Consider the following 15,328-nt stretch of genomic DNA (forward strand, 5'->3'; position numbering starts at 1 on the left):
GCATTTCATTTTAATTAAGTGTTTTTTGTTAACACAGGCCTCTGCAGAAAGCTCTGCAGGTTTTTCCAAGGTAAGGAGGCCTCGCTTGGGCCATAAATCAGCTCTTAGAGAAAGGGTTATGCAGTTCATGGAAAACCTTTCTAGTTTCAGTTTCATATGTAATAAAAAAAGTGTGTGATATCAACACTGGAGAGGGTGCAATCCAATTAAATGGAAACCTTTTCTTGGTTCATTTTATTTGTAACAAATACAATGTTTAAGTCTGAAGCTGCTTTTAGGTCTGAGAGCTGTGTTTTTTCTTTGCAGTTTACAGATTTCAGGCCCAGTTGAGCTTCAGTTGTGTAGGAAACCAGGAAGAGCAGGGCCTGAACAAAGGGATAGTTCAAGGTAAAGGCAGATTCAATAAAAATAAAAGCTAGCATAACTTTTAAAATGTCAGTGTCATGTTTTAATTTTTTTCCTGTCATTTGCAAGCCATACTATGGGCAGCATGCACTGTGGAGGTAGTTTATATTATCTGCACATACAGTATATGTATGTTAAATAAGCATTGGCATCATGGAGAATGTTAACCAATTAGGGAAATCTCACACCTTCTTGTTGCCTTTTTTTGTGACTAGACTGTATCTAAATGGGTTTTGAACTCTATTTCCCTATATACCACGATTGTTGTTTTTCTTTTTTAAACACAATTTGTTGAGAAAGTAAGACTTTTATTTTAATAGTCTGCTAATCTGCACAGTCATTTGCCAGCTGCATTTTTTACAGTGGTTTGAGTCAGCAGTACTTGCATATATGATAGTGTAGGTCTTCATTTACCTTCAATATTTAATTATTTTTGCCTCTTGATTTGTAATGTAATGATACCATAAGTACAAAACCCCTCGAGATTAAAACGTGTTTAGAAGTGTACTAAAAACAGTAGTTCATCCAGTAGACCAAAACCCACTTGCTGAAGTGATAGGACAGACATTATGCAGATATGTTCACACCTGTTAATTACTGGGTAGTTTAAAGCTTGGATACCCTTTTAGATTCAGGCTGAAAACCTCCCCAAATTTAACAGAGGAGGTGGGCCCTATATTTACCTGAACACATGGATTTTGGAGCAAGAACCACAAACATCTGCATGTTATTCCCCATTATTGGTGAAATCTTGTAATATTTGCACCCTCCCCCCAGTCACTCATAATGAGGGCATAGGAGGACTGGTGATTATTAGCTGGAATCAGTACACATTTAAGTTTGTTTCAATTTGTTTGGATACAAAATAATAGACTTGTGGGAGAGCAAAGAGAAACCTTTCTATTAAATATACTCTTAGATATTTCTGAAGGCATGGGAATGCTCCCTAAAACTTATTAGACATGCATGGATTGGTAGAATATTAGTAGTGCAGATAAATTACAATGAACAGATTAAATAAGGGGATTACGTCTATGTTCATTTGTTTACACACAGAGACATAATGCAATTACATTGTAAAACAAAACATATGCCTGAAAATGTGGGTGAACACTCTACTATTGGAGCTTAGGCCATGTCCTCCTCCACACTGGCTAATAATCTTCTGCCTGCCTGATGGGAATAGCTGTGCCATGGGGGCAGATGCTGCTGCCACAGCTCACTCCACACCACATCGATTGCCATGTAAGTGCCACGTTTAATGTACCTACTCATCAAACGTTTTTGCTTAGAGTTTGTTTTCTGTAATCAAAAATCAGATGGCACTGACACAAAGGGAACTTTCTGTGTGTGTGTGTGTGTGTGTGCAGGCCATTGTATATTTATGCAGCCCATTTCTGCCATCCATCACATACTAGAGACAATTAGAGAAAATCAGTGATGACTCTTAGTAAAATGGGGTGGTTATTACTGTGACATGGTAGCCTTTGTTGGAACGGCTGACAGGTCATAAGTTTACATTCCTGGAGCTACTGGATGCTATTCCGGCATAAACACAGTGCTTTGGCAAATTTGGTAGGCCAATGGCACTGCCGATTTATGGTGGTGCCCATACATTGCCAAATCCTAATTGATTACCTAAGTGGCTGATTCACAAGCTTGCATACCATCAGAAATTGTGACTACACAAGTAATGGAGTACACTAGTAGTAAGAGATGGGTAAATCACATATTATCTCCCAAAAGTGTAAAGAGAATAGGGCTATTTGCTAGTGACGTATCTAGCAGTACCCAGGCCAGGCTAAATGCCCACATACATTCTTACAACAATAAACAGCAACTACAAATTATTACTCATCACACTGAAGTATTACCATTTGAGAATCAAAAACTATTGGCATAGTCAATGATTGTTTTCTGAGGCACCATTGAATCTGAAGCTACTCTAATAAGTCTCCCAGGAGACCATTGTCTTTATCATAGGCAAAAAGCAACGAACAGGATAAAGCACAGTTAGCTAGATGAGTGGAAATTATGCAGTATTCAATAGAATTTTTTGAAGGACATTTATTTGTGTAGGATGATATAGCTTAAATAGACTTCTTACATAAGGTAAATGCACGTGCCCTGTTATATGCTATCATAGAAATCAGAAATACAACATGTGATTTACTAGTGAGAACTGAAAGAAAGTTGCATTTCACTTGCATGCCTCACAGCCATTTACATTTTATTCACCTTCCTTGGACCCCTTTAATGAGTATTTTCTTTTATAGCCAATAGATTTGACATAAATGGAGTAAGTGTGCCACTGAAATGGCAGATTTAATCCAGATTTTCCTAACTCCACATATTGGCTGGTTAATAAGTTAATGATTATGCTACCATGAGACTTTGATGATCCTTGTCTTCCCCATTTGACAAAATATCATGATCTTGTTTACATTTACAATAGGACTGTTAATGTTAGTAGAAGCACCAGCGTATGCCTCGACTGGTGAGAGTTTCTCCTCCTAACATGTATGTAAATCTTATAAATATGGCACAAAAATAGCCACAAAGGCACGAAGTGCTGTATAGAGTCCAAGGCACATGTATAGTCTACATGTGATCAGAGGTGTAGCTTAATTCTAAAACTAATAGTAAACTATTACTGCATCATGATGTAGTGTTTGCTTAATAGGTGTGTTTTAAGCTCTTTCCTAAATTGAAGCAGGATGGTGGCACTGTGATTAATAGGTGTATCCCATTACAGATCCTAAGTGAAGAGATAGAGAAGGACTGAGATCTTAATTTTTGTACAATCTAAGACATCGTGACAGAAATGATTAACTTGAACTGGGCACAACTCATCATAACAATCTTTGTTCAACAAAACAAAGTTTGTCCCACACTTGGATCACTTTATTTTTTTTCCTTTTCAAGCACTGTCAAAACTGATAAAGCTTTCAAGAGGACCAAATGCTGCTACAAAGTCCACGTAACACGCTCTTATGTACAGATTTAGAAGAACAAAAGGCAAACCAGTCACTCCCACTCCACAAGTTCTTTCAGATGTGAAGCAAGTGCCCTATCTGCTTTACTCACCTTGCTTTCAACATTTGTTATAGATATCACATCTGTTGCTATTTTCAAAATGATATCACCTTAAAGGTCAGTCGTAATGTTAATTCAATTTATTAACATAAGTACCTTTTTTTCAAAGATAGATCAGGTAGTGAATGTGTTTTACTACTACATATACTTATGCATTTCAAAGGCACGAGATATGATTGTTTTAAATATTAGTTATTAAATCAGGTATAATAGACTTTTGTACTGTGTATAATCAATGTGCTTTCATGTAAGATAGATAGATAGATAGATAGATAGATAGATAGATAGATAGATAGATAGATAGATAGATAGATTCTCATTATTTGTTTTCTTTCTGCAGGTCTTCTACACATAATACTACAAATGCCATCTCTTGAAAGTATCCTTTTTGTCTGAGCAATTCCACCAAATTATGTAGCATACTGTGCTCTGGTGTCATAATATGTCTCTTTTTCTATTTTGTGTCAAAATTGTAGACAATATCACAACACAACTGCTCATTACTATGTCTAAATAAATTATTGTATGTGTGGTAAAAATTCTTATAGTTACTGTCATTCTGTAAAAAGGTTTATCTTATCTTCGCTCATGTATCCACCTTATAATATATTTGTGAAATATTTGTGCAATTATTGCTCCAACTTTGTAAGCATTTTTGTGATTATACATTGATCAAAAACATCTTATTATATTACTTGCAATGTACCACTAACAAAGACATTAACTAATTGACTTAATTGTAAGTGGTATCCGGACCTGAGTTCACTTCTAGGGTGATAGAATGTAAAGGTGCATGGGCTATTAAGACATGGAGACAGTGTTTATGGTTTTAAATCCTCTGTAATTGCAGCTATTTGTGATTATACCTGTATGGACAATGTCATGGTAGTCCAATACTAATGCTTTTGTTAGCTGCATCCTGTGGTTAGGCATATGATGTAATTCCAGTATAATACATGATATTATGTAATCCCTGTGTTAACAGCAGTGTCTGATTTCTTTATTATCAGCAACTTGTGCTGCACCAAGTCGCAGATTATAAAGAAATGACTGCAAACATGACTAATATAGATTAAAGTCAAGTTTTGAAATCACAATGCCTGCTGCCATAACCAGCAGCTAAGATGAAAGGCAGTTCAGGTCACAGAGCATAATTGAAGCAGCCGTTTGAAGTAACAAAAACTGAACGTTGCTTTTCTTTCTTCTGCTCTATTTTAATAGCTTACAAGGACAAGCAGAGAGAATGTTTGTTTGTTTTTCCACCCCTTTTATAGAGAAAAGCTAGAATCTTTTCACAAATATCCAACAGGTTTTTGATGTGCTAATGTTTGCAAACATGCTCGCTCTTTCATATGTAAGAGCCATGCATTAAGGTTTTATATGGTTTGTGGGAACAACAATAGTGTGACCATGCATTATATGGGATAACGTACCCCCCTGGTGTACATAAGAATATTGCAAGTGACCTTGAAGTTCTGTAATCTTCTAAAGAAACTCGTCCTTCTGCCTTGTTTCTTTATATGGTTATGGAGCTTCTATGTGACTTGCAATATCCTTATAATGTACTGGAGGGGGTACATTATCAAATAAAGCTTTATATAGTTCCTCAATGTAGTCATTTTACAAAGAGAAATAACACCATGACGCCACTCCCTTTGGCATCTTTTTCATATGCATGACTGTCTGTGTACAATAAGTAGCGCTCCTCTAGGGACCACAGGATGTTTTTAAACTACATTTCCCATGACACTCTCGAGGACATGGACATCATGGGAAGAGCGAGTTTGAATTAACATGTTGAACTAACATGAATCAACAGTTATGTACCATGAAGTTGTGCAGCCAGGAATTCAGTGGGGCAAAAAAAGGTGCAGAGACTACATGGAATCTTTAACATAATTTGTATACAGTCCTGCATAACACCAACTGGAAAAGGCAATTCTTATTGTGGGATGCTATCTGCTACAAGAAACCTCTTTATATTTCTCCCACTGTGTTTTACTTTGAGTGAAACCGAGTTTGACTCAGTATTATTGAAAGTTCTCCCTACAATATTGCCAAGCACATCCTGGTTTATGGGGACCAAAATTAGAGGCAATAATATAGCATGCCACTAACAGAATGGGTGAGGGCGTACATAGAGTTTTCTTTTGTGTTCTAATATACTGCAATTTGTTGAGACTAATAAGGGGGTTGTAGGTTACCTTTGTGAGTTTATGAGTGACTGGGGAGAGGGTATCCTGTATCCCAATAAGAGTTCTCTCTCATTGTGTACATAGTATGGCACATAGCAACAGAGTTGATTGTGAAACATACCCCATTGTGCATATCAGTGTAACTGGTACTATTATTGGAAGATGTTGTATAATGAAAGGCGATTTTCCTGGTAGTCCATGCATATTTATTTCCTACCTTGTCCCTTTGTAAAGATGCAGCTTTGAGGTGGGATCTTTTATCAGAGAGACTGCAGAGAATGCAAGTGCCTCCTTTCCAGCATTATCTGTTACAATTCAAGATTCTTGAATGTTGCAAAAAATTTGAATTTTGTTGACACAAAAGTTGGTGTTCTAGTGATTAAGAAACTGTTGTAATTGTGCAGTTGGTTGGGTTAAATAAACTTTTATGCAATTTCAGTTTTACCTGAGGGAGGGTCTCCTCCGGGGGATGGATGGATCAAAGAACATTTCCTATGTAAGTAAGCTAGATTGTAGGGGGAAATGTTCCCTACAACTGAGCTTTGCAGGGGCAGAAATAGTAGGAACTTGCATACTTGCAATCAAATAAATGTTAGTGCTAACTCATTTGGGTTACGTTTATGCAGTGTTCTGTCTTTACTCATTGCTCATTAGTAAAGGGCTGTGGAGTCTCCACAACTTTTCTAGGCGGACGCCTGAATGGTGTGCTAAGACTTCTGATTCTTGCCCAGAGTGTTTGTTATTGTACTTTGTTCTTTAAAGTTCTGTGTTATCCTAAGCTCTAGTGTCCTATCACCTTGAAGTTTTTTCTAGTTTCTTGTTCTTTGTCACTTTGAGATTTTCTGGTTCTGTACTATAGCTGAGCTTCTCTGAGTGCTCGTGGCTATATCAGTGAGAGGGAAACTATGTGTGTTCATATGCACACACTGAGGTGCACATTATGAGTTTGGCAGTATGTGTACTGCCATGGTGGAGGTGGCGGTCTCACCACCACGGCCCTGGCAGTAAAGACTGCCGCAATACGAGTGTGGCGCCTTGGCTGAAGCCAAACCTTCACAACGCCGCCAGTCCTGCTGTTGCTGGCGGACCGGCACAGCCGGCGGTGAGCTCCTCTGGGCCGGCGCCATGCCTAAGACCGCCAGCCATATGATGAGGCAGCAGGCCATCGGAGTAATGCACCCAGTGACAGGAATCCTCATTCCCCATGGACCCCCGCTCCTCCGCACACATTCAGACAGACACCACACATATGCACTTATGATACTCACCACCCCACCACCTTTCGGTCAGGCCACCTACCTGTCTGGGCCGCACAGCAGCCCACGTCAAGGTGGTCGTCCGGGACGGGGTAGATGTCGGCCGTTCAAACTGCCAATGCTGTACCGCAGTGAGAGGACCTTTGTACCGTATTACTACTCATAATGCGGTGGACGGAGTCCTTGCGGCGAGGCGGTGGCAGTATTCAGCCTGATTTTTGGCAGTCTCCTGTGTGTGCTCGTAGTACGGTGGTCAGGAGACTGTCATCACTTGTGGTATTCCGCCGGCTGCCAGCACGGCGGTCTTTCTGAAATACCAACAAAGTTATAATCAGCACCTCAGTCTTCAGTCTTCACTAGCCTGCATATTGGCCAGTGCACCAGCTCCACTGACTGGTGAATGCAAAATTAGCAAACAGTCAACCGTCTCATCTTTGACAGTTCTACAGCACCAAGTTGCTACATAGAAGTATAGCCACCTCATAAATAATAATAATGCCTCACTGAGATAACATCCAGATGCCAGCTTAGTGAAAATCATCAGCAGCACAAATAAGCCTTCTCAATTAGTACATAGGTACTATAGACAGGAGTTATAACTTTTTGACACATAGTACTTCATGGATGAATGCCACATGGCAAACAAATCTGTTTGTAATTGCACCACACCACCCATTGATGGCAATAAAGTTAGTGCCATTTATTCAGATTTAGCTTTGGTCTCTCTGCATGTTCTCTGTTAGCAGATATGGGAGATTGTTTGTACCAATTATTTGTCTTGATAAATGGCATGTATCTGCTGTAGACTGATTCTTAATCTAGTGAGAGAAATGAGTGCATCACATTTTTTCCTCATCTTGCAGCAAAGGCTCTAAACATTGAGGTTTGAAAATAGTGGTACGAATTAAACAGTCTGTGTGGTGGCTCCCATCCTGGCCTGTGAGGAGCAATACATAGGTGGGCCACAACCACTCCAGATTTTGAAGATAACCACTGATTAAGTTAATTCATTCCCATGAGATATTGTTCCTTGAGTGACTAGTAAATTCAGATGTTTTTTCAGTTGGAGTTGTTTATGCCTGTTGTCCAGGGCCACAGTACTACTGAACCCCAATCTAAATGACTAAGTACTTCCCTTTCGGCTTTGTCTCTTTCAGGCTAGCAAGCAAAGCAGCCTACAGATTACTTGAAACGTTTTACGGTTACACATTGGTATAGAAGAAGAAACTGATAATATTGTGAGTCTCACTATGGATACAATTACAAACTATGACAGAAACCTAAAGGGACACAGGGAAATAAAAGGCTTTGCTGCATGCTCTGCAGGCCAATATAAAGCCCTTGAGTACGTGTTTACGTGCTTTTTGGTATTTATTAGAGCATACAGTATACTGTCGTCTTTACACTCCAACATAACAGATCCTGCTCTCATGGACTTATGTTGGATACCCCTGTAAAAGTAATAGAGACTGCATGTCAGGCTATTTTAATCAAATAATCAGTGTATTTATCTAGCATGTGACAATGAACACAGGGCAACTAAGCTCTTGCTGTTCCTCGCCTCTCAAATGTCTTCAATACTTTCCTAAAAATAAAAGCTTATCAATATACCTCAGGTTCTAAGGTAAGCCATTTCATTGATAAGTAGTGACTGCCACAAAGTTTCTGCCTCCTGCCTTTTCTCAAGAGCTTTTGTAGGAAGCACCAAATGTGTATCTATGGATCAGAAGAGCATTGGGCAGCAGAAAGTAAAACAGTGCAAATAAGAATAGATACAGACTTACATGCTTTGTGAGTGAGTGTCATGGTCTTAAGCTGAATGCATACAAAAACATGTAGTCAGTATAAGTCCCTTGAAATATCAGTACCTACTTTGGAAGAACACAGCTGGTACTGGCCGCTGAATGCTATTTGACCTGCATGCTAATTAGATATCTTTTTCTTGTCCTAACCTTCAAATCATTGCTGTAATCCGTAAACAGCCCTGCCAATCAAAACATGATCTTGTTGGTTTTCCCCCAAAAAAATTCACATAAGGTGACACAAACTATGGACTTTATCTGACTATCAAGATAGGATATCATCCAAATAGACTTTACTTTAGCCTTTACTCACATTCATTTCACTCCTACTCAGATCAAGATAAAAGTGTTGGTGATCTTTCTGTAGTCTATCAATGTATTGCTTAACTGATGAAACAAAACTTGTGTATTATCAGCATAATGCTGAACAATGACTTCAAGAGTTTCCTGCAGTTGTTGTAATGGTTGAATGTGCACATTAAATGAAAATGAAGACAGACTAGAGCCCTGCCGAACATCCACTAAATTGATTGCATCTTGCTTCTGTCCTGTTGCCACCCTGGATGTCTGCTGTGTAAGGGATAATAATTCCTTCCAAGATAGGGTTTCCAAGACACAACCTCCACACCATGAAGCCTTTCTAGCAATATTGAATGATTAACTATGTCAAAGGCTGTAGACATGTTCAGTAGCATTCAGAGGTGGATCTCTCTGCTTTTCTGTAGTCAGCGTTGTAAAATATATATCAAGCACTGCTGTTTCAGAGTGTATATTAGAGTACAAGCATGATTGCAATTCTCCCTCAATGTAGTTTTCTTCCACACATTTCTAAAGTTGAACAGTTTGTGGCCGATGGGATTATGGTCCATTTTCTTAAAATCACCCATGATTGTTTGTATTGGTTGGAATTACTTCCAATTTAGGAGTAGTTAGTAATTTATACCCTTTCTAAGCAACTTTTACTAGGAAAAAGTCACTCTCATATAGTGATGGTTTAATACATTTTTATAATAGCTATGGTTTCCTCTACCAAGATATCTCACAAGTCAAAGAAGGTACCACCAACTATACTGGGTGTTTAGCTCAAAGCCTCTCAGTTTACAGTGTCCACTACGGAAAACCTGTTATATAATCTTTTCTTGTTTCTCACTAAAGTAATCTTTTACCTTGCCGCACCATTCAAACATAACTGAGGTAGTATTAACATTTTTGCTAGATAAGGTCTATGAGGTTTTGGAACATCATTTTTTTGGTGTTACTTTCTTCTCAAATGCGTCCTGGGAGGAAATATTTTTAGCCTTGAGGTTAACTATTGAATCATTCTTCCACTGATCACACAAATTGATCTCAGTGTAATCACTGGAATATTTCCTCCAGGCTCATTTTAACCTTCTCACTTTCCTCTTCCGTATTCACCCTCCTTAGAAATTTCCTAATTTGTTGGCATGAGAGAACTACTAGGTTCCTTTTCTTCAACCAAAGAAGTCAGCACATTGTTATACCAGTTCATTATGTCATGTTAACCTGTGAAAGGGCATTTATTTTGTTGTTTGCTAATGTTTATGACAACTTCTCTCTAGTCTTGGCTTTAACATTTGAATTGTTTCTTATGTTTGCCTATTCCACACCAAAAATGAATACTTACTAAATGTAATAAGGCAACCAAATGTTATTCTGTGGGAGATGTTGGATTCACAGCAGCGAAAAACAAATTAACAAGCTTTTAACAACAAGGACATATAAAACTCAAAGGACATGTCCAACTTTTCAATTACAGTGCACCCAGGCTCATGGGCTACGTAGGAGTGGCATATGCAATAAATGCAGAGTTTAAGGTTTGGCAAAGGGGTTATATTTCTAAGTCAAGTTGGCAGTTTAAAACAGAAATCAGGCTACAATGGCAGGTCTGAGACTTGTTTTAAGGACTAAATTCAACAGGTAGTACAATATTGCTACAGGCCCACTAGTAGCATTTAATTTACAGACATTTACAGACCCTGGGTATATAGTATACGGCTCTAAAAGGGACTTATAAGTAAATTAAATTTGATAATCAGATATTAACTAATTTTAACATGAAGGGAGAGGACACAGGCGCTTTAGCATTGATTAGCAGTGTTAAGTGCACGGATTCCTAAGGCCAACAAAAACTAATTTCATCAAAAAGTGGAAGGCAAGGCAAAACGTTTGGGGGACGACCACACTGAGGCTGACATGTCTAATCCCAAGGTGAATGCATACCAGTGTCCTGGGTGGAGTAGTGTGATGAGGAGGTTATAGGGCACAGAACCGAGAGGGAAACTCTTGTTAACACACATAAACACCCCTGGAATGGTTCATTTCTAATATTGGCATTAAATTGACTTTATTTAAATTTTAGTGATAGTTAAAAGGAATGTTTTCCTAATAATGTGTTTCATTTTTAAAAAAAATTCTAATTGTGTGGAATTTTGAATTTTTAACCTTGCATTCCTTTTACATACATCTTCCATATCAATGACTATAATGAATACATTATGGGGAAGCAAAACATATATTTTAACATGTCCTAGTTCTGTACCATTTATTTGCTTCACAGCTATCTACCTAAAATTATGACCTCCTTTAACATAAAATATATTATAGTAGAGGCAGTAATTTGGGAGTTTTTTACAAAGGGGTACACCCTAAAGTAAATTATCAAGATGCTTAAGACCAGCCTCCAAATATCAATGTCGTAAGTGTTTATATTTTTTATTTCAACTCATCCTAGCTGTTTGTTTATTTATTTCTTAATGGTGCTTTTTTACATATAGGTATTTGTGCAAACTGAATTCTGAAATTTGCAACGCTTTGTTTATTTGGCTTAATTAACAAATCTATTTATGCATTTATATCGCATTTCAAGGAACAGCTCAATGTATTTATATAAATGCTCCCTTATTATTAGTTAAATGTATATGCATTTAGGGTTATTTGTAAATCCCTTCACAAGAACGGTTATGGGCGGTGTAGGAGAGGAGCACCTGCAAACGTTTCTTGGCATTCATAAATGTGCAAACTTGTTCGTATTCACAGAACTTTGCAGGTAATTTCCCATCCTGAAAATTACTATAGATTTCTATAGGGAGGGCTGAAATAAATTTCATAAGGGGATAGGGGATAGAACATACAGCAGGAAAATATTTTTCTCATGAGAAAAAAAATAACAACAACATTTGGAAGTCCAAATGCCCTTTTGTACAGCATTTTCTAGATCATAAATGAATACTTGTTACATATCTAATTAAGTAAGTTAAAGTTTGAAGAATTCCCCAAAAGTTGGATTTTACTCTGAAAGTAGGGGCAGCTGTACTGGAGCATATTTTTAATTTGTTAACTAGGCTAATAGTGTTTGTTTGTCTCTCATAAATCTGTGCTTTTTTTGGTCATCCTTATTAATTCCATTATTTTAATTTAAGAAGCCTACTCTGACTTCAGCTAACAATAATTTTCAGCAAGTCAATTACTTGTAAATGTATGTAACTCTACTTTCAAGATGTACTGACTTTTAGCAACCTCTATGTTTTTCTTAGTATATCTACACCCCAGATACTTACAGCCATATAATACATATCATATATTTGTCATTGCTAAGAATAAAGATTATTTTTTTAATTTTCATTTTTCCATTTTATATTTGCAATGTTATGCAACAGTTTTTACCTTCAGTTTATATCCTGCTGAGTCACTTTCATGAAATAAACTTAGGCTTTCATCCTTTTTAAATGACCTTCATTTTTGTTTTATTTTCAAACATTTCCTGCACCTTCGGAGTCAGTTAATTGGTATCATGTGCTTTATATAAATACATGTAATATGTATCATCCTTCTTTTCAGACATGCTTATATAATTAAAATATACTAAAAATATGTGCATTTTTTCTGCAGAGAGATACACCTTAGAAGAGTACTACAAAAATTGGGTTTAAAAAGAAGTCATCATTGGCCAATTGCTGAAATCCATAATGCTGTGCAGGTCTAATGTTAGACTAATTTGTCATGAAATATTAATAGTAAGAATGGAAACTAAATACATTTCTGTAATAATCTGCTATATGGAAATTTACACATTAATTTTTCATAGTTTCAACTATCAAAAACATAGTAAAGAATAATATGTATAAATCAATCTCCAAACCATTGTAAAGGGCATAAGCGAAGGCTTCTTTATGAAAAGTTAATAAACAGGGAGGTAGGTAGGTGAAAAAGGAGCAAATCATGGTGTAAAGCTTTATTTACTAACTAGGTACAACTACTTATATAGGGAAAACTATATCTATCCAAGGCAAGAAACCGTTGTATATCATTTTCGTCCTGGTATTCTCTATACACCATTTTTAGGCATGCCTCTTTTCAATGTGTTATTTTCTTCACATATCCTATTTCCCATTTTTGTGCCAGCTGCAATACATTCCACCATCCTATATTTCTGAATTGATGGATCTTTTAATTATTTGCTGTAATTCAAATTTGGTAGGAGCCAGCACTGTGCAAAGCAGTAACCCTATCAGCCCATTCAGATATTTTGTTATTCACAAAAGATCACTAACAAAGTGACTAATAGGTTATGTTTATTTGGTAGGTGGTTTATTAGTATGTTGTGTTTGAGTTTTACCACAAGTAAAATTACATGCATGCTTTGTTTTGCAACTTGAGTAGCAGCATTGGTCCCCTGCAAAAGTCATACGTGCAATGCACAAAAGAATTAGAGATCAGAGGGGTATTCAACCTTGCTATAGGTATTTTGATATTATTATGTTTTATTTTTTATTAAGGGATCATCTATGCTATAGCATGCAATTTTAATCATTAACTAATATGAGTTGTTTACTATGCATAAGAAACATAACCGGATCTATGAGTTATCGAGAGGTGCAACCCTAATATTTATTGGCAACCTTGGTATTTTCTGTTAATGGTTGAGTGGGTTTCAGATTCCCAGAAGTACAGATGGATATTTTTCTAAGGGTTTCCCATTTAAAATGTGCATGCATCCTTTGCTAAAGTGGATGTTCCTGATCTCAATTATGAAATGTTTGCCTGAAAAGAGCTGGACTTGGTGCTGCACTTATCGGCACACTAGGCACATTAAAGCAGAAGGTCCATGCCCTTTGCTGTAGCATAGATTAGGTTCACTAGCTTACATCCTGGTAAGGACACTACTGCAGTCATTAATGGAGCACAACTCCTTTGAAAGGATTTCATATGTCTTGCAACTGTGACTAAAAGGATATAAATCTTATTTTTGAGCTTTGAATGTGTATTGGTGTACAGGAGTTCCACAGAGCCACCAGCAATATTTCCCCCTAATTGCATTATGCCTAAATCTGAAGCAGTTCTGCTGCACGATAGGACTGCCATAGCTCAACAGATAGCCAGTGAGCATCAATAATCTGCTCCCCTTTATAAATTAGCACTGTGGCTGGTTTCCCTCTTGGCTCAGCCCTTGACATGCCCTTCCTGTAAATTTGCATTAAGCCTAATGGCATGTATTACAAACTACCTGCTTTACACACTACATAGTTTTCAAATCATTTTTTACATTGTTTTAATGTTATGTGTTTATATGTTTATGCTTTTATAGCAAACTGTGGTCTGCCTGCATAATTTAACCTTGTTGATATGCATATCTGCAAAATGTGCTAATTTTCCAAACTGCACATAAGCATATTGGATTTTTCTTGTGTGAAGTTTGGCTTGAACTCTTTCCAGTAATTCATTAAAGGTCATTTTAGCACATTAGGTTTGCAAACATTCCCTTTGATGAAGCTTCAGCAAGTAAACATAGTAAGGTAAATGCATAACTAACAGATTATCATTGTAATTAATGGTGCACTTCAGCCACAGACACGGAACTCTAGGTACTTATCTACATCATCCTTAGTTTACTGAAAGGAGCATTGTTTCCTGTTGATCAAGTCAAGGCTACTTGAAATCAGGGAGCACCGTCATTCTTTTAGGGAGCTAAAATTAGCAAATAATTTCAGCAAACAGGATCATAGCGTAAACTTGTTTTTTTTGGTTCATTAAAATGTACTTATGTTGATTTTGAATGACGTGTTAGAACGCAAACCGCAAAGGATTACGCAGTATTAAAATTCTATTGCACATTTTTATCTGTCCAATAACAATAATTTTAAAATTAAGGACCTTGCAACATAGCTAGTGTATTTGTTACCAGCTCTCCTCATGTTTCAATATAAAACTGACAGTTATCTTTTTATTTTGATTTGCACTTTGTTAATCTCTGTGATAATAATTGTATTCTGAATGAATAATTCAAGTTTAGAAGAAAGAATAAGCATTAAAGATGGGTTATGTCTACTTTGTAAGCTCTCTAGGCTTTTGCCCATGTAATGAATAATTAATTTTTATGATGCTATTAATAGCTATTGTTTATTATTACTAGTGCATTGATTTTATGCATCTTTTTTTATTAATGCACCTATTCATGTTTTACAACTAACTTAATTTTAAATTATGCTAATTTATTGACAATTTTTCAGGTTTTTTTGTGGAAATATTTTAATTGACACAGAACATCACATACAAT

The sequence above is a fragment of the Pleurodeles waltl genome, chromosome 5 (assembly GCF_031143425.1).
Source record: "Pleurodeles waltl isolate 20211129_DDA chromosome 5, aPleWal1.hap1.20221129, whole genome shotgun sequence".
Classification (NCBI taxonomy): Eukaryota; Metazoa; Chordata; class Amphibia; order Caudata; family Salamandridae; genus Pleurodeles; species Pleurodeles waltl.